General features: G+C 42.1%; 2 long non-coding RNA genes across 2 annotated transcripts; one reads left to right on the top strand and one right to left on the bottom strand.

Annotated features, from left to right (window-relative positions):
* Positions 1 to 1033: 1033 nt before the first annotated feature.
* On the bottom strand, positions 1034 to 4211 carry LOC124988254 (uncharacterized). Its single transcript, XR_007109397.1, has 3 exons — positions 4171 to 4211; positions 2390 to 2440; positions 1034 to 1136 (listed from the first exon to the last, which is right to left on the bottom strand). It is a non-coding gene; the product is annotated as an uncharacterized LOC124988254 (long non-coding RNA).
* Positions 4212 to 5493: 1282 nt separating this feature from the next.
* Positions 5494 to 25072, top strand: LOC124988812 (uncharacterized). Its single transcript, XR_007109496.1, has 4 exons — positions 5494 to 5911; positions 8221 to 8390; positions 21429 to 21552; positions 24267 to 25072. It is a non-coding gene; the product is annotated as an uncharacterized LOC124988812 (long non-coding RNA).
* Positions 25073 to 25247: the final 175 nt, after the last annotated feature.

Raw genomic sequence — 25247 nt, forward strand, 5'->3', positions numbered from 1 at the left:
AAATGATACTAAGGGACATGTAAGCCCCCAATAGGAGACTCATTAAAGGACCCCAGGAGAGAGTGGAGATTGAAGCTGGGTAACCCCACCCATGAACCCGCCCACTTCTCCATAGCTCTCATTTAAATATAAGGGGTTTCTCAAGCCAGAGCATTTGTATCAACAAACAATGAGACACATATAATATAATATAGTTGTATACTCAATTAAGTGCACAATGACTGACATTTCAGGAGTGAATATTCTCAAACAGAATCAAAGCTGCTAGAAAACCAAAATGGAAATTAGCGTTTTAATTTGATTCATGGCAAATTCTTGTCTAGTATTTCTCTTGAAAGCTCAAAAGAACTTGAACGATCCCATCTTAGTTAAATGAGAACATTCCGATGTTTAAAGACATGGGACTTATAAAGTGTCTACTTATGCAATTTTAAACTGTACGTGGCATATAAATAAATATTTGTATACTAAATAAAAACCATGAGAAACCTCCCTTATTTTGATTACACATATACAAAACAGGTCAAAATTGCAGTTCTTTGCATTTAGCCCAAGATTGAATGCTCTGGGTTTTTAAAAAGGTCAGTTTCTGGGATTATCTCACCCCAATTTCTGCTCTGGGGGTGAGGTGGGAAAGTTGCTCTCCAAAGGTGGAAAATGTCAGATTCCTATAGACCCAAGTGGTGGCCTTGTCTCTCCTGGCCTCCTATTGGCTAATCTGTTTACAGGTATGCATGTGTGACCTCTGCTTTACAAAGACATGAATGCATGTGTGGTTTGGTACTCTGGGCTCCCTCTATGACATCGTCTACACACTTAACCCTGGAATTCTTTAGCAGTGACCTGTAAAGATATTTATATCATCTCCAATCGAATACAATCTGTGCTTCCTGACTATGTTAAAACGTGTACCAGACTGGATTAATTTGAACAAAAGTAGAAATACTCAATTTATTTCATTCAATAGCTAAATTTGATATTTTCAACTGTTTAAAAAATATCACAACTTGTACAAAGCAGTACATAAAGCAGTGGGACAAGCACATGCCTCATGAATAAGATGACTGTGCTCTGGTCCAGCATCATCAAGGTGACCATGTGACATCCCTCCACTTCCAGGAACTTGGTGGTCTGAGCTGGAAAAAAAAACAAAACAAAACCAAAAACTAAAAACAAAAACAAAAACAAACCAATCAGTGTTGTGGATGAAATAGTCTCTAGACCCCCAGTCACAGTTTGGCAATCATTTACTAAGATGCTACTATTATTCTACAAGATAGAGGAGTGTTTATCTAAATAACTTCACCCAGGTCACATGTATTTTTGTCTAGCATCCCCTTTGGTCTTTAAACAATACAACTATTAGGATTAAAAAAAAAAACAAAAAAAACTTTAAATTTGAAACTCATAGACATATATAACTGTGTATTGCACAAACATAAAATGCCACAAAAGTTAACAGCTTGAGAGTATGTATGATAATAAGAACCAGATATTGAATGATATTTCATAAACACACCATACGAGTACAAGAATGAAGTACCGCCAGGTGTAGTGGTGCAGACCTGTAATCTCAGTGACTCCTGAGTCAGGAGGATCACAAGGTTCAAGACCAGCCTCAGCAACTTCATGAGATCCTGTCTCAAAAAATAAAAGGGCTGGGGATATAGCTCATGGTAAAGTGCTCCTGGGTTAGATTCCCAGTACCAAAAAAAAAAGTATGTCATCTCAAATAGTGCCTTTTAATTTTATTTTTAATAAACATTACAATATTTCAAACTTCCTTGCACACCAGTGTCCTCAAAGATGATTTTTGTAGCCCTTGAGAGAGTTGAGATGCCAAAACCTTTCAGTTCCTGCGACACCTCTGTTTTCATTGATTTGCTTTCTATTTAATATTTTGGAAAAGAGTCCTTGGATAAATGCAGTCTGAAAACCACTGTGCTATGTAATATAAAATATTTTGCTAAAATTTTGTGCTTCTAAAATGCATTTCTTTTATTATATTATACATACCACTTTAAATAAGTCATCAAACCAAAGGCTATACAAATAATTTTTTATTTAGACTCTTTTCTAATAGTACAAAGTGGCACACTAGATTTAATTTTACAGAATCACACCATCAAATACTTTAATAACTATACAAATATTAATATTTGATACACAGGATCTCCTAAGTTATGGCATAAACATAAATGGATTGATAGGGTGCTAAGTGGGAAAATCCTGTTTAGACAGTTGTACAAGAAGGGAAGCATTTAGCAAGACAAGTTTGATCGTCTTGTCATCATAAAATGGATAGCTATTTGGCATAATTTAATCTTTGCCAAAAAAGAATTTTGAGAAAAGAAACAATCAGAAAGTTGGGTTAATTGCTTCTACTTACCTTTCAGTCCAATTCATCCATCTCTTATTCTGTGAGTGGTCCCTTGACCTGCTGGTTAAAGCAAATTATCTTTTTCACATCATAATTTAAGTAACTAAGAGTTGTTTTTTAAAAAAATTAAGGGCACATGTCAATGTTGACTTTTAAGGGTGTAAGTAAAGGTTAGTCCACTTTAATATTACTGATTTTCTAAACTGACTCAGATAACAAAAGAGGAGAGGCAAAATATAACCTTTGAGTCATTTTCCGTAACTTTTAATCTATTCATAAACCAAATGGGTTCACTATGCTGGTGAGAGACTAATGAAATGAAGGGCAAATTATTCCAGCCAAAGGATTTGCCCATCTCAGTTGCCTACATGTCTCTACTATTCCCAGAATAATGAATGAATATGATTCCTTAGCAAAGTGCTTTGGGAAGAGGAAGTACTATGAAAGGACCAGGTTCTGCAGGAGAAGCACTCGTGTCACCATGGTCCTCACTGGGAGGGTCAGGGACAGTCCTGAGGGATGGAGCCATTTCTCAGCTTCTCCCCAACCTCATGGAGCTGACATTATCCTCACCATTTTGGGCTTGAACATCTTTTGGGTCTTTCTTTCTGTAGGTTTAGATGATTTTACAAAGCAGAGTGAGAAAGTCTTCCTCTAACTTTGGAAAGTGGTTCACTTTCTCTGTTTTCTTCCTGGAAGGAAGTCTGTCCCCTACCTGCCAAGTTCCAGTGTATTCAAAACAAAGAATGAAGTCAGCAAGCTCATTCCACAGGGGGCTGATCTTTCCATGGTTCACACACACACACACACACACACACACACACATGCATACTTTTGTGGTGGTAGGTTTGGCTGTTTGTCTTTGGGCCCTGGGAACCTGACTGGATGGGGCAGATCTCCCAGAATGGGATTTTGGTGTGGTTTGGGGGCATTCCAGGGGTTTGAACAAAGCCAGTTTATGAGACCTTCCTTCTGTCCAAGTTCCCACCTGTGTCCCTCACATACAGTGTCCCAAGGTCTTCACATTCCTGCTGGGGAACCCAGGAGAGCCACCTGGAAACTACACCAAATGTCACGGATTGAAAACCATGTAGCTTTCCATGGCAGCAGGGGATATACAGGTGGACAGGGTTCAGGGGAAAGTCAAACACTTGATACTATATATTTTCTCTCTCTCTCTTTTTTTTTTTACCCTTTAAAAACTTTTTTTGTGTATTATTTTCTGATACTATAATTTTTAAATAAGTCGTAGGAAGAAACAACTATTTTGTTGGAAATGTGAAAACCTTAGAGAGCCAGCACAAACACATGGTTCCACGTAGAGCTAAGGGAAAGAGTGGGAATGAACTGCTCTCTTTAGGGTCAGCCCCGCTTCCCTGAGTATTCGCCAGCGGCCTTCTAAGGAGCTCAGGGCTGCAGGTGAGGCCTGCCGCCCACACTCGCGCTGGCCCACTTCCTCATTCATGGGCTGGCCAGAAACACTTGCTCGGATGGTTAGTGTTTGGGGACTTGCGTAACAAAGGCAGGTCGACACGAACTCCCTCCGGTGACAAGCCTGCCGGATCGCTCCTGAGAGACTCTGGCATATGCCGCAGAGGAGGAGAAAGGTCCACAAACAACCCCCGGATCCCTCCAGCCAGGTCTCCTTACACCTGGTTTCTCAAGAGCAGGCTGCTGAGCCAACTCCAGTAATCCCCGAGGAACGCCGGGGCAGGAGGCCGGGCTCCAGCTACCTTTGCCCTAATTTATTGAGGGCTTTTAAAAGTAGAAAATAAAACTTTGAACTCAACTCATCTGAAGCTTTACAATTCAGGTGTGCGCCTTGCCTTCGGGAGCACCAAAGATTACTGAAGTTAAAGCGACAGGAAGAAGTTCTGGGCGCTGTGGAACAGAAAACGTGCCCAGACCCGCCGCAGCTGGTTCTCCTAGCTGATCAACTGCGCGCCGGGGCCAGCGCGGAAGTCCCCGGCTCTGCCCTTGTGTTTAATGGACAGGATTTCCCTGGTGACGGGCCTTCCAGAATCTGGAAGCTAGTCACCCGTGTCAAGAAGGGGTAGAAAGAGCGGGGAGAGAAAAGTAGGAAAAGGAAGAAGTGAAAAGGGCCCAGGAGAAGTGGAGGCGGGGGAAGAACAAGGTCACGGGCGAGTCAGATGCACCTCACCCACCGTGGGATCCTGGAGTTTGAATAGCCCTGCTAGGAGCCACTGCGCCTGCCCTCTACAAAGTGCACGGCCTGCATAAGCTTTTTTCCTTATCATGCCGGGGGGAATCTGGGGAGTTCATCCGGGGGGACCTGCCTGGTATGGGGCTTTGCCATGGTAGGTATGGAATTTAGCTCTGACGCTGAGACTCCTCTATTATTGGCTGGAAAACAATTTAGCAATCTCAGTGTTCGATGCAACCCTTTCAATAACAGGGAACGGCAGGCCCCAAAGGAAGGAGCGATTTTTTATTTAGTCTAAGGGGACACGCACTGATTTCTCGCGCCCTCAAAAATGGAAGCTTCCAGGCATTTCCAGAGGCAGATTTTTCTCTTCTCCCTAAGGAGGGCCTAAAGCTAGGCTACTTTGGGATTTCTTCCTGCTGCATTCAGCTACTAAGGACTTGCACGGAAAAGTGCTATCTGAAGGCAGATTGTGTGTGTGTGTGTGTGTGTGTGTGTGTGTGTGTGTGCGCGCGCGCAGGGTTGGCTGGGGTCTGGAAATCACCTATGATCCTTGCAGATACTCCGCGCACATGCACGAGGCCCGGGCCACGCGGGGCAGAGGCGGGCGGGCTTCCCTGCCCGGCTGCTCCGGCCCGGCCCTCCTGGGCCAGACCCTGGGTGGCTGACACATGGACTAGTTTCGCTGGCCCGCAGCACCGCCTCCCGCCGGGAGCGCGGCGGGGTGGGGAGAGGCGAGGTTGAGCAACAGCCTTCCCGCCAGGCCCGCCCCCTGGCCCGCCGCTCCGCCCCGCGCCGAGGCAGCGCCCCGCAGGCCCGCGCCGGTGCTTCCCCGGGCCGAGCGGCCGGGAGCCGGATTGTAGTCGAGCAGGTCGCGTCTCAGAGGCGCGAGGGGGTTGTGGTTGCGGGAGGCCCCGGAGGGCGCTCCGGCGAGAGCGAGCCGGTGCGCGGGGCGTGCCCTCCACGCAGGCCCCGGCCCGCCAGCTCGTCTCTTCCGTGGTCCTGCCTCTGGCCCTTCCCGCCCCGAGCGACCCTGCGTTCCCACCCCCTGCGCCGCCCGGTCTCTGCTCAGCAGGCAGAAAGTTCCACACACTGGCGCATTGCCCCAGATCGTGGTGGTTGGGTGACAGGAGAGGCGAGGCCGTCCCCACGCTCTCCAGCCCGCAAGACAGCAGGCCTGGCGACACCCTGCGTCCTCCCTCCTGGGTGCGCACCCCAGGGTGCAGACCCCCGGGGACCGTTGCTCCTTACTTATCCCAGAAGAGACACTTATACTTCACCGGTGGGGGTGGGGGTGAGTGATTCGTGCGCACAATTTTAATGGCGTTGCGAAGCTCCCAGGAATGCAAAATGCCGCTGACTGGCAGGTACGGTAAACCTAAGGGAAAAGGAGGAATGCACCGACTGTTTTCTTTTCCTTCTTTCAAGCTAGTTTAAATCCATTTCCCTGACGAAACTGTTTAACCATGTGCAAATGTGTAACTCTGCCTCTTGGCGCGGGCTGGAAGCGCCCCTTGGTCACCGGGGCTGCCCTGAGCCTTGCATTTCCCCCTGAACTCAGAATATGTTGGAAAACTAACACCACCACCGCTTTCTACAGATTCAGTTTTTCTCTGGGCCCCTCTTTAAATGATTTTTTTTTTTTTTTTTGGAGAAAGGAGAGTAACAGTGGAAATAGTTTAAATTTTAAACAAAATTGGAAAATAATTATAATAAAATATTCTCATTAAAAACCCTGTTTGGAGGAAATTAAATTTTCTGGTTTGAAAAATTTGTTTTTGATGAAAATTTAAAAAAAATGAAAATATTTTTAAGTTATTCCAAAGGTTTATGATTCAATTAATTACAACGTATCTAGCAACACACTTTAGATTTATATTTCATTATATGAGTTCTACTTTTTATTATGAGTCGTATCAGATATACAAATAAAACTCCAGACAAATATCTGTACTCCTCTACCTGGCCCAAGAGAAAAAGAGTTAGAGATGTAACTGAAGCCCCCACCTCCTGTGTCCCCCTTCCTAATCCCAGTTCCCTTCTTTGCATTCCAAAGATAACCATTACCTTGCATTTGTTTATCATTCCTATACATTAAAAAAAATTTAAACCAGATATGTACACACACAATTCATCATGTGGTGTTGTTTTGCATGTTTCTGATCTTTATATAAATGTAACATATTGTGGTTAAGTTTATGCAATTGGCAGATTCATCACTCCATATTTTTGTGATGTATTCACATTGATTAAAGTAGCTTTCCTTCCTTCCTATTAACTGATGCCTATATATCCTTTTTTAGACAAGTTTCTGTTGATGGATGTAGGTTGTTTCTCCTTTTTCTCTCTTATAAACAATGTCAGTATGAACCTTCTTGTATATGTCTCATTGTGTACACATCAGAATTTTTACCCAGGAAAGGAAATATTTCAGAATTGTAGGTATACAATCTGCAATATTTTTAGATGCTGACAAATTACTCTCCAAAGCCCAGTTTTGCATTTTTACTATGGAAATATAAGAAAATACAGCTTACAGATGAGGGAGAGGAAAAAAGGGCAAAATTCATTCCCCATTTCTCCATAAGAAACCCAACTTTAACTTTTAAAACAATATGGTATATAAATTTCAGGTTTATTCTGTGATAAATGTATATAAATAGTTACCTTTTATGCAACGGTATTATAATGTGTATATGTACATATATCATGCATACATTCATGCGTATTATATATGTATGCATACAAATATACACGTATGTATGTATAACTAAAACTTAAAGTTCCTTTTTTTTTTCTTTTTTGGTTGTGTACTTTACCTCTAAGTGATGCCCCCAGCCCCTGGCTGGATCCTCTGATTTTGTTTTATTTTGTTTTTTTTGTATTGAGGATTGCCCCCAGGGACACTCCACCATCTAGCTATACCCACAACTCTCTACTCAATTTTAAAAAATTTTTGAGACAGGGTCTCACGAAATTGCACAGGGCCTTGCTAAGTTGCTGAGGTTGGCCCTCTACCTCAGCCTCCCAAGTTGCTGGGATCATAGCCTGTACCACTATGCCTGGCCTGGATCCTCTATTTTTATTTTAATTTTTTAAAAGGAAACTGTAGATGTCTTTTTTTTTTTTAATACATTTTTTAGTTGTAGGTGGACACAATACCTTTACTTTATTTGTATGTGGTGCTGAGGATGGAACCCAGGGCCTCACGCCTGCTAGGACTGAACCACAACCCCAGTCCTGGATCCTCTATTTTTAAATTTAACATAGTGAACATTCCACCGCAACGCTAAACATTCATTTTAAAACACTGTTTTCATGGCTGCAAATGAGTCCACTGTAGGAATATTTCTTTGGTTTATAACTGCTATTTCTTTGGTTTATTCACCTGTTAAATATCTAGACAGTAATTTCTCACTCTTAGCAGAAGTGCTGTGAGGAAGTACAATGTGGTTTTAAACCAAAACAGTTTTTGATTTATCTTCTTCATGGTAGTTTTAGTGTCTTAATCAGTCCTTTTGTTGCTGGAGCAGTTAAAATCTTTCAGGATAAAATAGAAGCCTTTAATTTAATTTATTTAAAAAATAGTCTGCCTGTTAGTGCATCTTATAGCCACATAGCATTCTACAGCTCAGTCATCTGTCCACCCGTGATGGGGGTTTTTGTTTTGTCTCAGGTGTTTTGGGGGCTGCTGGTGAGGACGGTCACGAGTTCTCTACTGCTGGGCGAGCCAGCTTCCCATGCTCTTCCTCATCTGGTGCCCACCACCAACAGCCAGTTAGGGACCCACCGAGTTACTTCACCTAAGTCTCAGTGTACATCATCTGCAAAGTGGAGCCAACAGAGGTAAGATTGAATGTTTATGGAAGCCTGTAACAAAGCGGCAGCAGCTTTAAGTACGTTACTTGAATTACTTCATGTCGTGCTCATAACATCTCATGCCTACCACAGTTACTCCTATTGTACAGATGATTAAATGGAGGTAGAGAGAGTAAATAAATTCCTCACGTTGCCAATCAATAACTGGCGGAGCTTTGATTCAGATTTGCAGACTTTACTGAGGGCCCCAGGACCATCTAAGGCGAGAGTCGAGGTGGGCCAGGGATTCTAGGTTACGATGCTCACTGCTTCAGAAATATTCAGAGCCAAACTGATAGGAAAGTAGGTTTTATTCAAGGCCAGCTTTGAAGGAAGAAACTCATTGCCTCTCCCCAGATTGATCAAATTGCATAAAGTTCATTTTTCCTTTTTCCATCTTTTGCCTAGTTTTTATGTAGGCGGAGGACTGAGTCCAGACAGACTGGATCCAGGCAGGGTCCCTGGGCTAGGCTGCCAGTAAGGAGGCTCTGTGCCAGAGACTGCCCCAACAGTTGATCATTTCATCACATGAGCTTTCTTTTGCCCCACCCTGACTCTGTTTTTTTGTTCCCCCATTTTAAAGATGTTGACATCTTGTCATTTCACTCCTAAGTATGTCAGAATTACCAAACTTAAGAAAATTAGCACTAATTTTAACACATAGTCCATTGTGTGTGTGTGTATGTGTGTGTGAACGTATCTTCTAGAAAGAGAAGACCTGGGACCTAGGTTGTGCACAGCAACTTTCCTAGGCAATGCCAGTTATTTTTCAAGATGTGTTACCCTCCCAGGCACCTCCCGCCTGTCCCAGTTTGAGAATTTCTGTAGTTTGACATCCTCATCAACACTTGGTATTGTCAGACTATAATTTTTTTGCTAATCTGATGAGGTGTGAAATGGTGTCTCATTGTGGTTTTAATTTGCATTTTCCTGATTATTTATGAGGTTGAGCTTAGGAGACTGTTCTTTTTCCTCTTGTGTGAAATGCCTGTTCATTTCTGTTACCCACTTGAAAAAATGGTTTGTTTGTCTTGAAGGCTTTTCTCTTTAAGATGGAAACTGGCATGACGGATTCTTACTGTAACCTCTGGTTACTCAGTGGCTCAGCCCCAGGGAAAATGAAGCTCAAAACAGAGGAATGCTTTCCTAAAAGTGATCACTTGGAAATTGGGATTTCAAAGGTGGAAATGAAGCACGTACAGCTTTATGCCGAACTGCAAAATACACCGATGCGTCCAAAATCTCTCTCGATAAGAAACAGAAATAGTAGCAGTGCTATATTTAAGTAAGAGAGAGGAGTTGGATTCCGTGGCCTATTTCCCACCTGTCCTATTTCCAGGCGTTGGAATCTAAGTTATGAGCACGGTTGTGGGAGGGGCTCGGGTGCCTCCCCTGCCTTAGTACCTGTCCTTGCACAGTGAGTGGACTTCGGTCATCAGAGCTGCAAGTCACTCCATTTTCCCCAGTACCGAGCAGAGAAAATCAATAGTAGGATCGTTTAATAATGCTCCAAAGAGTTGAAAAGAGCCTGTGAAGAGAGGTTTAAACCAAAATAAAGGAACTTCAGAGGGAGATGTGCCTGTATTTGTTGTTATTTGCCTTTGACTTAGAGCTGTTTGTAGCTATGAGCCCCTGTTGCTACAGTGGAATTCAGTCGAGGCTGTTAATCCAGATTTTTTAGATAGGACACAAGATAAACTATGTCAGTTTATTCATGTGGCAGTATAAGAAAACTTGAAAAGGAAATAAAGCATGATTAATCACCTTTTTCAGTGTATAAATGTTAAGATTTAGTACAAATCACTGCATGGTGATTTATGGCATTTACTGTTTCTTATTTAAGTGACCATGGAAAATGGAACTATTCTTAGTGATGGGTACAATATACTGTTTACTACATTGTATCTCATTAGTTTCAAGTCCTGGATGATATTTCTAAGATTTCTAATATAAAATTTGGAAATAGAAGAAGTTCCTGTGCTTCATTGCTATTGCTTGTGTCCACATAATAAAGTTTAAAAAACAATGACTCTATACTTGACTGAGTATCTTGCCTGAGTGTATGTTTTCACCAAAATTAATAGAATTGCATAATCTGCATTTTCCAATATGTAAATTATAATTCAATAAAAAGGAATATTGTGGGAAAGTGACCTTTCAGAATCTCCCTCTGACTGAAGTGACAAGAGATCATCTAGTCCGGTAGTCCTCTAAGTATTCATGGGACTCTCCTGGATTCAGTGAAGGGTTCTGCAGGACTGGCCAGAGAGGTCAGGTCTGGTGGTCTTGGTGTCTGGTGAAAAATCTTTCTCGTGATATTGAGGAAAGACAGAAGAGCAGGGGCTGTATTTTTAACTGCCATAAACTTAACGATAAACAAGTCGGGAGCAGTTTCCCTCTGATCCTGTCTGTGACCAGTGTCAAAGGAAAGAGGCACGATCATACTCTACTTTCTCTTTCCTCTGGCCAAGGTAAGGGAGGCCAACTATCTGAAAGGCTGGGGAGGAGCCTTGTAGAGAGCGGTCACAGTTGAAATTGAGTTCCTTTGACAGTCAACCCTCAGCCCTAGTGAGAACTGCAGGGAGCTGGTAGGGAACCAGTCATTGACACCATTTCTTATGTGATCCCCCTTTCCCCTCCTTTTCTTCCCGGTGATGGCAAATGGCGGGGGGCAGGGACCTCTCAGCCACCTGACTTTGGCCACTGGAATTATCAGGAGGGGTATTTCACTGGGTCAACACTGTTCGAAATTTTTCACCCAGATGTTTGCAGACCCACAGATCAGAGGACCAGTGGTTTAATAGACATCTGCTGTGACTCAGGACAAATTTCATGATGGTCTAGTTGGATATTTTTTGCTTTTTGTTTTTAGGAGATGTTCTTTTAGCCTTTGGTTACTTTTAAGATTTTCCTTCTTATCATTCACAAAGTTTCACCATAGTGTATTGAGTTGTGAAATTTAATTTTATTTATTTTTATGCGGTGCTGAGGATTGAACCAGTGCCTCACACACGTGAGGTGAGCCGTCTGCCACTGAGCCACAACCCCGATCCTGAGTTGTGAAATTTTAAATTTTAATTTTTATGCCCTGGCTAGGATCTTTCTATGCTTCAAACCTGATGACTCATTTATGTTTTTCTTTAATTCTGGAAAAATATCAGCTATTATGTTCTTAAATTTTGTACCCCCTTCTCTATTCTATCTGGAACATCTACCTGATGTATACTGAACGTTCTCTACCTATTTCCCAAGGCTTTTAGCTACACCTTCATAGCTAATCTCTGTCCTGCATTCTGAGAAAACTCCTCAAATCTGTCTTCTGGTTTATAGTTCTTTCTTCACTTGTCTTATCTGTTCACTATCCTGTTTCATTGAGTTTTTTATTTCAATGACTGTGTTTTTCACTTATAAAGACTCAATTTGGTTCTTTTCCAAACTTGTTTGTTGCATTTTTATATTGTCTTCCCTTTCATTATAGTTTTGTTATGGCCTTGTTTATATCTCTAATCATGCTATAGTTATTCCATAGTTTCCTTCAGAGTATTTTATAGGTAGCTCTCTAAGTGTTGATGAAGCTTGTAATTTCTAATTGTGAATCTACTTTTTTTCTTTTCTTCCTAGGATATAAAAGTGTTCCCATGGGATGGTGTGCATCTTTACTGTTAGGGCTCTATAGGTTTCAAATGTCCTGGCTTGATTTTTAATCTAGTGTCATTTCTCAGCTCAGGATTCCTAAATCAAGCAGATAATATACATTCAGACCTCATACACATATGTATTTCAGGTCTGGACTTTCTGTGTTCCACTATATTTTTCTCCCACCCAAGTTCCCAGATATACAGTCCATCATTCAGGGATGCAACCAAATTTTACCCAAGTGGCCTAACTCAGGGTAGTGTTTATTTATGTATTTATTTTTGTGGTGCTGGAGATGAACCCAGGGCCTCATGCCTGCTGGGCCAGTACCCTATCAGTGAATGTGGGGTTTTGGTTTTCAAAAATAACAGGAAAGTAGTAAGTAGAGCAGGACAGCAAAACCGTCATCCCTGTCCTTTTCCTCAAGTTCCTAATATGTTCCTGCCTTCTAACCCCAAGGTCTGGCTTTTACCCTTTGGTTGCTTTGTGACAGTGAGCTGGCTGTTCGCGTCTGGCCTCAGGGATACAATCAGGTGGGGAAAGGAAGCAAGAAACCTTATGGACATCTCCCCTGTTAGGAAAATCAAGCATCCCCAGAACTCCAACCTCTGCTCAAGTCTTGCCAGCCAGAACTGTATCCCCTGGTGGTCCTCAGCAGTGGGGTGGGCTGTACCCTGCCTTTGATACTTCTCATCTGTGCCAGTTGGAGATTTCCTTCCTCCTCGTCTCCAAATGGGGTTTTAAAACACATTTTGGTTGGTTTCATGTCATCCAGAATATCTATGCATTTACTTAATCTGTTATGTTGCCTAATGAGTCATTCATTTGTCCACAAAATATAAGCTCCATTCATTCGCTAAGCAGATATTGGGTATCTGTTTTACGCCCTGTGCCTAGGCCTGGGGAGATGGTAATAAACAGAGTAGATTTTCAGGGTACTGTGGAAGCTGTAACCATTTTCTCCCCTGAGTCAGTTAGCAGACTCTGTTCTGTTTCTCCAGCCTCATAGATCCTCCCCAGAGATGTATTACTCTTGGTTTAGAAAGAAATTCTGATACCTTTAGCTGGGGACACAAGGCTCAAAATATGTAGAAAATATGTAAGGGGCTCAGCTATTCCCCAGCCTTTAATTAGTTACCTTGATTATTTGCTCCACTATCCACTTCAGCTCCCCACACCTGCTGAGCTATGGGATCCCTGGGAAGAATGGTTCCCATCTCCTAGCGGCCCTCACCCTGCTCGTTCCAGTTATGGCTTATCCATCAATAGGATTCCATCTGCTACCTTGTCTTTCATAATTTTTTTAGGTTTTCCAATTGGCTGTTGGCACCCTTTCTTGTTCTTGCACTAATATGAAAGTATTAGTTTTTGTGTATCATTATTTCAATGGAATCTGGGGAAGTATGCTAATAAATTCTTATGTATAATTTGCAACCTTGAAATAGAAGCTCCAAATATGTGGCTATGTCTTTGGAACCAAGAGAGATCCAAGGGAATATAGTATAAGATACAATCCTGAGTTCTAGACGTGTGCTATAACTGGCTGGTACCAACTTGCAAGAACTGGATGTTAAATTTCAGGAATTTTGAGTTGGTTGACTTCACTTTGATATCTCAAAATTAGGAGAATTCATAACCACTGAAATCAGCAAACTCTGAAACTAAGTTCTCTCCCCTCCTTGAGGACTGGTTGTTAGACACTTACCAGCACACCACTAGTCTTTACTCTTGAGTGACTTGTAGTATAGCTGTAGTGGTTAAGACATTTACCGAAAAAAAGTAAAATAAGTAAACAGCCATCGAGGGCAAAGCAGAATAGAACAGACACTCCAACCACTGAGAAATTCAGACAGCAGAAATCCACATCAACTGCAATAGCTGAGAGTTTGGCAAGATGGCAGTAGGGCAAACAGCCTTCTGCCCTTGTCAAGGTTAGGGGTGAGAGGAGCTCTGAAGCCAGTTTGAATTCTAGCTCTTTCACTTTCTGCTGTGTTATCTGGGAAAATGACCCAATCTCTCTAATAAGCATAATGACAGCCAACATTGATTGAATCCTTAATATGGGAAGGCACTGTTCTAGGTGCTTTACATAAATTAACTTAATCTCATCATCTGCAAAGTGTTGCTTACCTCAAAGGGCTATTCTGAGCATTAAAGGAGAGAATTCATATGAAGAGCTTGCATAGCAAAACCTCCAAAAAATTTAGTTTTTTTTTTTTTTTTTTTACTGGCTAACTTATTTTAGAAAGTTAACAATTTCTATTTCAGACAAAGGGAAGATAGAGGGAAGGACAAATAGCAGCAGAGGTGGGAGGGGGAAACGGGATCTGAGGCCCCCACCTGGGGAAGCAGAGGAAACGTTTACTTTGTAAGTAGTTGAAACCATGGAATAAGTCAACTGGGAACAGATTGGGGGAAAGTTCTGGGTTCTAAGTAGAAAACTTCATGTTTCATGTGATGAGAAAGTTCATGTAAGTTCTTGAAAAGGCAGAGACGTGATTAAAACAGAATTTTAGGAATGGGATTCTGGCAGGCTGGTGCTTATGCAAAATGAATTGGAGACGGGCAGAGACTGAGGCAGGCGGCAGTGACGTGGTCTCTGAGGTGGTCAGCGTGGTCAGCGTGGGTGAGAAAGAAAAGACAAGAAAAGGCTGGGTCTCCAAGACAGTGCAGAAGAGGGATTCGCCAAGGAATTTTGTAAAAACACAAAGAGAATCAGATTCTTTTATAAACGAATGAGCAAGAAATTCTTAGCCACAGTATTTGTGAGAGCAATCCGAAACAGACATTAAGAAAAATAAGAAGGGAGGATTCTTTCCCCATCCCAAAATAAAACTACTCCAAATTAAAAGTAAGACTATGTACTTATTATTATTAGTTTTTAATCAGTGGAAAGTCATTTCTCTTTCTTTTCTTTCTTTTTTACATTGTGTCTGGGTTTGGGGTATGTTCTTTTTCATTAAATTACATTAAGTTCATGGGAATAAACTTGTTGAGTTTGCTTAGTGTTATAACTGAATGTCACTGTATCTGTGTTTAATCTTGTTTTCCTAACTATCCACAAAACGATGTTTAAAAATGGTTTTATCATGCTTGAGGGCCAAGGAACCAGTATAGGAAGCAGACAGGGCTCCTTCCTGTCTGTCTGCAGGACAGGAGAGCCTGTTGGGCCTGCAGAGATTGGTCCTCCTGTGGGGAGGCAGTCACCGATTGCCCGGGCCTTCCGCTCATCCTCCTCTCCTGCCACAGGCCCCATGTGGAGGGCTTCTGCCTTCTCATCTGGTAACAGCCAGTTTGGTCGGAGGCCACCAGTGACTTTCATGTCACCGTGTGCAGCGGAGGTTTTGGATTCTCACTTTTCTTGAGTTTTGAGTGGGCTCAATGCTGTTGGTGCCTGCCCTTTTGAAAGTCACCATTATCTCCTGGAGCTTCTGACACACTGTATTCTCCTGCTTCTCTTCTCTCCTCTTTGGCTGGTACTTTTATATATATATATATATATATATATATATATACCTTTATTTTATTTGTTTATTTTCATGTGATGCTGAGGCTCCAACCCAGGGCCTCATGTGTGCTAGGTGAGCACTCTGCCACTGAACCACAACCCCAGCCCTGGCTGGTACTTCTTAATATGAGGAAGTATATAACTCGGATGTTGACTTCAGGAGCTTCTCAACACTAGTCAGGACATCTCCCTCATCTCTTGTATTTTACTGTCCCTCTGCTGCCTGTGGTTGCCACCTGTCTAGGTCAGTGCCTCCTTCGTTTTTGATCTAACCTGATCTTTCCTGTACCTGGAGAACTGCCCACTCAGCATCACTTGGCGGTCTCAAAATTACCTCAGATTTAATGTGTTCTAAACTAATTTTATGATATTTTCCCTTGAGTCCTTCTTTGGTTTTACCCATTTCATCATAATTCACCAGTATCCACCTGAAACTTAGCCAGAAATGTAGACATTGCTCTGTATGCCACCATTTCTCCATCCTCCCACCCTTCCTGAAGAATCCAAATCCATCACTGAGTTCTGAAAATATCTACCTTTTTTTGGTACTGAAGATTGAACCCAGAAATGCATTACCACTGAGCCTCATTCCCAGCCCTTTTAGTATTTTATATAGAGGCAGGGTCTGGCCAAGTTGCTTAGGGCCTCCCTATTTGCCGAGACTGGCCTTGAACTTGTGATCCTCCTACCTCAGCCTCCTGAGTTGCTGGGATTATAGTCACCAGGCCCTGCTCTCTTTTACTTCTTTCTAGCTCTGTGCTCACCATTGTCTAATTGACTATTATCTCTTACTTTCATTACTTCCTAGTTTGTTTTCTAGAATCTCCTTTTGCTTCCTTTCAGTCTGCTTTCTGAATAGCAGTTACTTACCTTTTTAAAACTTACCTTTTTAAAATTATTCTTATAGATTGCTGTGGTTTGGATAAGTGTCTCCCAGAGACCCGTATGTGGAAGACAGTCCCAAGCCCACTGGGGAGCGTGGGGACCTTTAGCAGGGGGCCTGGTGGGGAGAAGTTGGGTTGTTGTGGGTGTGCCCTAGGAGGGCACCTGGCTCTTCCCCGACCCCTTGCTTCCCAGCTGCGGTGAGGGGAGCAGCTTTGCCCTGGCCCCCATCATGGTGGTCTGACTTGCCACTGGTCAGAAAGCAATGGGGCCAAGCAATCGTGGACTGAAATCTCTGAAACTGTGAGTCAAAATAAACCTTTTCTTGATGGGCGCAGGCCTGTCACCCCAGTGGCTCTGGAGGCTGAGACAGGGAGATCACGAGTTCAAAGCCAACCCCAGCAAAAGTGAGGTGCTAAGCAACTCTGTGAGACCCTGTCTCTAAACAAAATACGAAATAGGGCTGGGGACGCGGCTCAGTGGTCCAGTGTCTCTGAGTTCAGTCCCCGCTACCCCCGCCACCCAAAAAACAAAAACAAAAACAAAAACAAAACAAAACAAAACAACGTTCCTATTGATTATCTCAGGTATTTTGTTAGCGCAATGGAACAGTAACTAACACAGGGACTGAACATTTGCATTCCCCCATAATTCACATATTGAAAGCTTAACCCCAAGGTGATACTATTTGGAGGTGGGGCCTTTGTGAATGGATCTGGTGCCTTTGTAAGAAGAGACTTCCTCTCTCTGTTCTCCACCAGGAAGTGAGCCCTCACAGACACCAGATCTGCTGGCACCTTGATCTTGGTTTTCCCAGCCTATGAGAACAGAAGAAATATGAGAAATAAATGTCTGTTGCTTAAACCATCCAGCCTATGGCATTTGAATAAGATAGGCGTGTTCCCTTAGGCTTCATAAAATTCTTTATTTATGTCTGAATAAGTGAGGTAATACATCAGCAACCAATGACCCGGGGACATCTCATTAGCTTTGTCAGCAGCCTCCTCTTGCTCATCAGTGTGTTTGTGGCTCTGTTCCACGGAGACTTCACTTTGGAATTCAGGCTGGTGGAGCTGCCCCTCTCTGGAACATTGCTGGCTATGGGAGAGAGGAGAGGAGGGATCTCCTGCAAACTGGTCCTTAAAGCTTCTGCCCTGAAGGGACACATATCTCTGCTGCCACGTTTCACTGACCAATGCAAGTCACAAAGCCTCTTCTGAGTTCAACGGGGAAGAGATGTGTAGTCCTCTTGGAGAGGGAAGAACACTGGAGAAAAGGAAGCCCAAGTATTTGGTGACAAGCCATGCAGGTTACTACCCTCCTCAGAGTTCCTATTGTTTTGAGGATTAAAGTCAAAACCCCCTTTTTTTTTTTTTTTAAATATTTTTAGTTGTAGATGGACACAATGCCTTTTTATTTTATTTATTTATTTATTTATTTATTTATTTATTTATTTATTTATATGTGGTGCCGAGAACCGAATCCAGTGCCTCACACGGGCTAGGCAAGTGCTCTACCACTGAGCCACAACCGCAGCCCCAAGTCAAAACCTTTAACAGACCCATAGGCTCCCGATCATGTTCTCTCCTCTGTTGATCTTTCATTCTCTGTACCCTAAGCAAATTATTCTTTGAACATGCTATGTGGCCACTCTGTTCAGGGTCTGGACATGTTGTTCCCTCCTGTCCTCCCTTCCCCACTTAGTCCTACCACTTCTTGATGTTGCAGATTCCTTTGTCACAGGCTTGCACAGAATGGCGAATTTCCTTCAAGGAGCTTGTCTGAGCTTTCTGTGGTCCCTGCAGAGGGTGAGTCCCCGTAAATGCTGGTCTCCCTGTCCTGATTCAGGAGAACCTCAGGATATGCATCTGCTTTTGCTTATTGTTGGATAGACAATGCTTTAAGCAGGGTGGGGCGTCAGTAGAAGTTGATCAAATGAAAGAAAGAGAAGAGGCTGAAATGCCCAGAACCACCTGGAGGACTGGAGACTGTTTGAGTAGAAGACAGCCCTGTGTGGGACAAGCTAAGGAGCTGGTATGTGAAGGACGTTCATGGAACGTTCATGGGGCTAAATTTATTTTTCATTCCTTTCCAGAGCATATTTAAAGCCAAAGATTGGAAGTTAGGGGTGATGAATTAATTTTGGTTTGCTGTAATAATAAACTTCCTGACCATGTGAGCATGGGTATTAGAAATGTTCTATTCTCTGTATCTGCTCCAGTACAGACCAGATGACACAAAGAGGAAATGTCAATGGACATGGGTGGTGGAAGGGAAGCACGATGCCTGATCCCTTCAGACTTCCAAGTGGCACAATTCCATTACAAAACAGGGATGCAAATGGGGAGATGAGAAAACACCAGGCATCAATTACAAGGCAGTGCCACTGTTTCTATAAGATGGCACAGCCACTGGGTACCATTCCTGACTTGGCTTGTGATTTTAGAAGTGTTACAAGAGGATCTTTAGGTATGTTATCCTCTCATCTATGGTCTTCGTATATAATTGCTGAAATAAACAAATTATAGATTATCTCTTTACTCATTTAATTTTACCTTTATAGATTATTGATGATCTCTTTGGAGGTTCATGAGAGTTATAAACATGAACGATTTTAGAAAACTAAAAATCCCATAACGTGGCATGTCAAAGGGTGGATAAAAAGGTTGGAGGTGTAGCTCCACGGAACAATCAGTAGGTAACACGTGCAAGGTTTTGCATTCAATTCTCAAGAATCAACAAATAAATAGTTATGGTAAACCTTTCTCTACAATATGAAAACATACACACTACTTTTATTTTCTAATACTGTAACATATCTGGGTACTTTTTAAAAAAACTTCCTCCTTTTATATTTTTGTAAAAGTAACAGAGGCTTGATTTATTTTGCATGGTAAAATTTAAAAAATTGTATGGATGAAATTATAATATAATACATCCAATAGATATAAATCGACATTATAATAAACATAAGATTATTTTTGAAATTGTTAGTTCCATACCATTAGAATAGTTATGTATTTTTGGCTGGGTGCAGGAGTGTGTGCCTATAATCCCAGCTACTCAGGAGACTGAGGCAGGAGGATCATAAATTCGAGGACAACTTGGGAAAGTTAGTGAGATCCTGTCTGAAAAAAAAAAAAAAAAAAGATCTGGGGACGTGGCTCAGTGGTACAGCACCCTAGGTGCAAACCCCAGCACCCCCTGTCCAAAGTGTTTTCTTGAAAGGAGGACATTTGGGTGAGTGACTAAATAACCGAGGTAGATTTTCATAGATGGGTGGACAGGAAGAGATGCCCCCTTCTAGATCTTCTGGGACTGTTTTGATTTTGAATATACCAGGGCTCTGCACATGCGGTCATAATGGCTAGAGTGGGTGCCCCACTTTTGAGTTTGAAATACGGTCCCTGTGGACACGGACAAGTGACGGGGCGTGCAAAGGGAGGTGGCCCAGCAATGAGTTGGGTGGCAGGCAGCTGTGTCAACACCCTTCCCCAAACTCCGGCTCTCTCTCCCCTTTATGTTCCTTCCCCAAGAACAAACCCGCACAACATCCCGAGGTCCCCGAGGGAGAAACATTTGCAAGGACTGGACACGTGATAGAACCAGGAACATGCAATCGGCCTGCGCCATTGGCTGCAGAGATTGTGCAACGATGGTCGTGCTTCTATTTGTTCCGTGACAGGATAACACTGCAAATCTTTCCTGAGATAGGAACCGGAGTCTGGGACCCGAGAACCAACCCCCAGGGGCTGCCAGGTCACATTTTGCAGTCTTGCCCCGCCTTCCTCCTTCCCCCAGACCAATATTTTAGCCCGTGTCTGGCCTGGGACACAGACTTGGGAGGGCAGAGCGGCTTGGTGAGCTTTTGCACGAACACCAGAGGCATCCTGTTTTCCTCTGTCCCAATGGTGAGCCGCCAGTGATGTGGCAGTCCCAGGAAGGGTGGCACTCAGAGGAACCAAAAGCAAATAGAGTTTTCAATTTTTTGTTTCTCCCGACAATAAATAAAATGCTTCTGAACAAAGAAAAAGATGCCCATAAAATACATAAAATGTAAATAGCATCCATCTATTCAGAGGAAGGATCATCTTAGAATGAGAATAGTATTTCATCGTTTTTAAACTTTTCTTGGGTCCAAATTTCATCATAATAGCTGGAAAAAAAAATACTGTGCTCTTTTATAAAACAGGAGTGTTTATGAGGAGCTACATAAATGTCTGAGTAGTATGGCAAGATTCATTGTACTGCTTTTCATTTGTTGATTCTTGCTTAAATCTCTTCATTTTATTATTTTAACTTACCCCGAGTCTTGCTTTGATGAGGTAAACTCAGAGTCTACCCTCTACATGGTGAAATCTCAAGGCCAAGAGATTGACAGGACACTGACTCCTGTTGCCCTGTTACACTGCAAAATGCCATGCACGCGACTGGACCCATAAATATCAATTTTCCTCCCAGTAGCATATTCAATCTCCCTCAGGCTTCCCTTTTAGAATTTCCTAGGTTCCTAAAATCTCCTCAGTCTGCAATGTTATCACTGCCTCCACATCAAATTAAAATAAAGATCCGCAAAAGACAATGGGGGCTTCTCTTCTTTTCTGTCACTGCTGTTTCTTTCAGCTGATTCAGCTGTCAACTTCAGCCCAGAGTAGCTTTGAACTTGGTCACCTCGTTCATTAGCATTTAGAAGGGGACTCCATCTCAACCAGTAACATACTGTCGCAAACGCATTGTGGGAAACATTTAAAAACCACCTTGTAGCTTTGCTCTGTGCTCACGGAAAGCCTAACCTGTAAGGAACTAATAAACATAGCTGATATCTTCATAGATAAGTACACTTATTAAATGAATGTATTCAGTTTTGTTTTTACTTAGTACTAAACATATTTATTTATTTATTATTGGTCCCAGGGGTTGACCCCAGGGCCTTGCACATGCTAGGCAGGTGCTCTGCTACTGAGCTATATCCCAACACTTTTTATTTTATTTTGAAACAGGGTCTCCTGAAGGTGCCCAACCTGGTCTTGAACTTGGAATCCTACTGCCTTAACCACCCCGCAAGCAGCTGGGATTATAGCTGTTCACCACTGTGCTGGGCTCAGAAATTTTGTCTTGAACTTGGTAAGAAAGTCAACTTCATCTGAGTGGAGGGAAATGAGAGGCATCAGGTGCCAACGACAGCGGCTTTGGGAGAAGGATTTCACATCCTGAGTTTGGGTGTGCTGCCGACGTCAGTGACTCTTCAGCTACCGCTCTAACTTCACCATGAAGTCAAATGATTTTAAGAAATGCTGAAACAATTGTACTAGTTATAACAATGGATAAAATAAATATCACTGATGAAGGCGATGTTTTAGTATAAATCCATGTAGCGAAATTTGGTCTAAACTAAGGAATTTTACTATTCCTAGTTAGACATACCAGACACCAGTTGAGACAATTCATTTTTCCAACATCCTTTAAAGCTTGGTCTATGGAATTCTTGATTCAAGAACATTTACTGGGTGCCTGGAATACGTACGCCAGGCAATACTGACCATGTCGCTTAAACTTGTTTTCCAACTTACCTTTTTCTCATTCTCTTTTTCCTCCTCCTCCTACTTTTTCTTCTTTCTCTAACTCCTCTTAAGTCTTCCTACTCAGATTTGTCTTGAAAAATTTTCTTTACTTTTTCTATCATCATTTAGATGTGGAATTTCCCCTTAAAAATCAGGATTTTTCCTTGCTTCATCTGTCTTGGAAGGGAATAGTCTTCCACTGGAAAAGTTGAAAATATCCATCAGTTTTAACCCATTAAGTCCCAAGTTTTCAATCCTCTGAATATTTCAATGAAATTGACATAGCTGCATTAAAATAGCTCTGAAATCATCATCTAGGTCTTATATACATGACATTAATTACTATTATTATATTATAATTATATTCTTAATTTTATTATATAATTATATTCAAGTTTTTATACATGTTCCACATTGGGATGATGGTACTAAATGGGTTAAACATAAAAATAGCTATGGAGCTGGGCATGGTGGTGTATGCCTGCAATTCTAGCTGCTCAGGAGGTTGAGGCAGAAGGATAGTAAGTTTGACGCCAGTCTTAGCAATTTAGTGAGGCCCTAAGTGACTTAGGGAAAACCTGTCTCAAAATAAAAAAAAGGCCAGGAATGTGGCTCAGTGATTAAGTGCCCCTGGGTTCAATCCCTGATAACAAAAAAACAAATAGCAACCAAAACCCACCACCAACAAAAACCTGTGGAAATATACTTATTCAGTTATGATAACATTAACTCAGTCATTGGTTTGGTTCTTCAGTATGTGTTCATGCTTTTCAGGGAAGTCTGCCCGTTTTGAGGACCATCTTTCTTGTATTCCTTACTCAGCAGACTAAGACAAAGCAATTTAGCTAAGAGTGAAATAATTTTAGAAACTATGAAATTCTGTAAGAACGTAGCCAACAGAAAGTCTTTATTCTACTGTGTTTACACTGGTACTGATCTTAATGGCATGCTGTTAACAGAACACAGAGCTATGCTTTTAAAAACAATTCAAGTTCAAGGGCATCCATTACAACCAATCATGTTCCAGGCCTATAGAGTATTTGCAATAACAATCCAAACTGGCATATAAGTTAAGGCTCACTCTAGGCACCTTAAATTTACACAATTAGCCTGGGACTTGCTCATCCCGCAGCATTGGGAAGAACAACCTCATGATCAAGTGCAATTCACTTCTCACAATCCTAGGAATCGATGTACACGGATACACTATTATATTATTATTAAATCCAATTGCTTTGCAATTAACCCAATATGACACCTATACAAATGACTCAGATAAAGAGCCTCGTGTTTCACAGGGACAATCAATACAATGAAATCACAGCTACTGACAATGCTGGCAACTAGGCTTGCTACCACTCTGCTACTGTGCGTTTCTCAGGACGGAGCTGCTGTTCCTTCTTCTGAATTATGGCTACCATAACTTTCAGCTATTGACAATGCCCACACTTCACAAAGGCATAACGTTCAAACATTGGCCATTCCTAACCCATCTCAGCTGGGTCATGAAAAGTTATGCCCCGTCCATAATGTGCTGAACAAAAGTCATCCTTCTTTGCTCTCCAAATGAAATTAGAACATCTTTTCTTCAGGCTCCTAATGACAAAACCCCAAACAGCTGAATTTATTGATAGGTAAAATAAGTTCCTAGGAAAAAGTAATTCTTGCCCTTCCTCTTGCACAAAGCTCTCACAATTCCATGTCTGAAAGCAAAATCGAATAACAATCGCCTCTTTCTTGATTATTACTATTGTTGTTACCATTCTGTAGTTTTATCATCTCTGTTTTAAATAAATAACACTTCACAGTTATAACCTGATCAAAATCAACTTTTTTCAAAAACATTATAAACGTCATTTTATATCATGTGCTTGCAGCAGATTTTGCCAGTGTGCTTACCTGCCAGAAGACTTGCTTAGAGAATCTACTTCTTGAGGGCAGGGAATGTGCATTTCCTTTGGAGATCTCTGTGGAGTTGTGGGGAATTCCACTTTGTCAAGACCCCCTAACTCCCTATTTTAAAGCAGACTAGACTTGACCTTAATAAGGAACATTAAGAACAGGCTCTGAGGGTACTGGGGTCGTGGCTCAGTGGTACAACACTTGCCTCGCACGTGTGAGGCACTGGGCTCGATCCTGAGCACCACATACAAATAAATAAATAAAATAAAGATATTGTGTTCATTTATAACTAAAAATATTTTTTTTTAAAAAAAGGAACAGGCACTGATAAAAAATGTATCTTTCCTTCTTTCTCTCTCTCTTATTTCCAAACAGACCCAGTCAAATCAGGATGTGCTTCTGAGAGACCATTTCCATCTCTGGAAATGGGGCAGATAGATCATCAAGAATGTAAAATGCCTCTTTAAAAATACCAAGCGGACAACCGAGAACAATGGCCTATTTAATAGGTTAGGCAGTCTCTTCTCCATGAATCACACTGTATACATAATGGTGATGAAAATGTTCAGTTTGACATTTCTTCCTGGCCAGGGAGGAAATCATGGGGGTGAATCATGGTTTTAGTGATGACTGTCCTGGGGAAGCTAAATTGGGAAGCCACAGGTTAAAAAAGGAGTGAGGAAAGCCATGGTCAGAAACTCCAGGAAAGCAACAGACACCTCCTTACACCTGGGCAGACCCTGAAGAAGAAGAGCTGTTGGCCCCTCACGGAGGGAGGGGCCCGGGAAGCAGAGGAAACCAAACACATCATTTAGTTCCTCGTGCACTAGGAAGAGATCAACGGCTGCCTGTAAAGAGAAGCACAACTGAACGCACTCACTCAAGTGAATGAAATTCGTTTAAGAGCAATTGGATTAGAGATGGAGATTTACATGGAGACTTTAAAGAAGAGGAGCTGCAAGGGACAGGACAGATGTTCATCAGTCATTTGCTGCAAACCATAAACAGTGTTGCTGACTTAGTATACAATGTAAGGTGGAAAAATGGGCCCCTAAATTATAATTAAACTGTGATTGTAACTGCAAGATAGGTGTGCTGTGGACAAGGATCCGTAATACAGAGAAATGAGCATACTCACTGTGTTAATTGCCAATGTTATTTGTTTTCCATTGCTGAATTGTGTGGTGTGAATATGGGGGTGGGGAGGGAGAGGCTAAATATAGAATCTGGTTGTGAGACCACTACACAAAGAATTAGGAAGCCTTGTCTGAGTTTCACGGGACCTTGCCAGCTGTGAACTTAACCTCTCTGAGTCTGTCCATTTATAGAAATTGAGAATAATAACACCTGCCCTGT

This window comes from Sciurus carolinensis, chromosome 7 (genome assembly GCF_902686445.1).
Source record: "Sciurus carolinensis chromosome 7, mSciCar1.2, whole genome shotgun sequence".
Classification (NCBI taxonomy): Eukaryota; Metazoa; Chordata; class Mammalia; order Rodentia; family Sciuridae; genus Sciurus; species Sciurus carolinensis.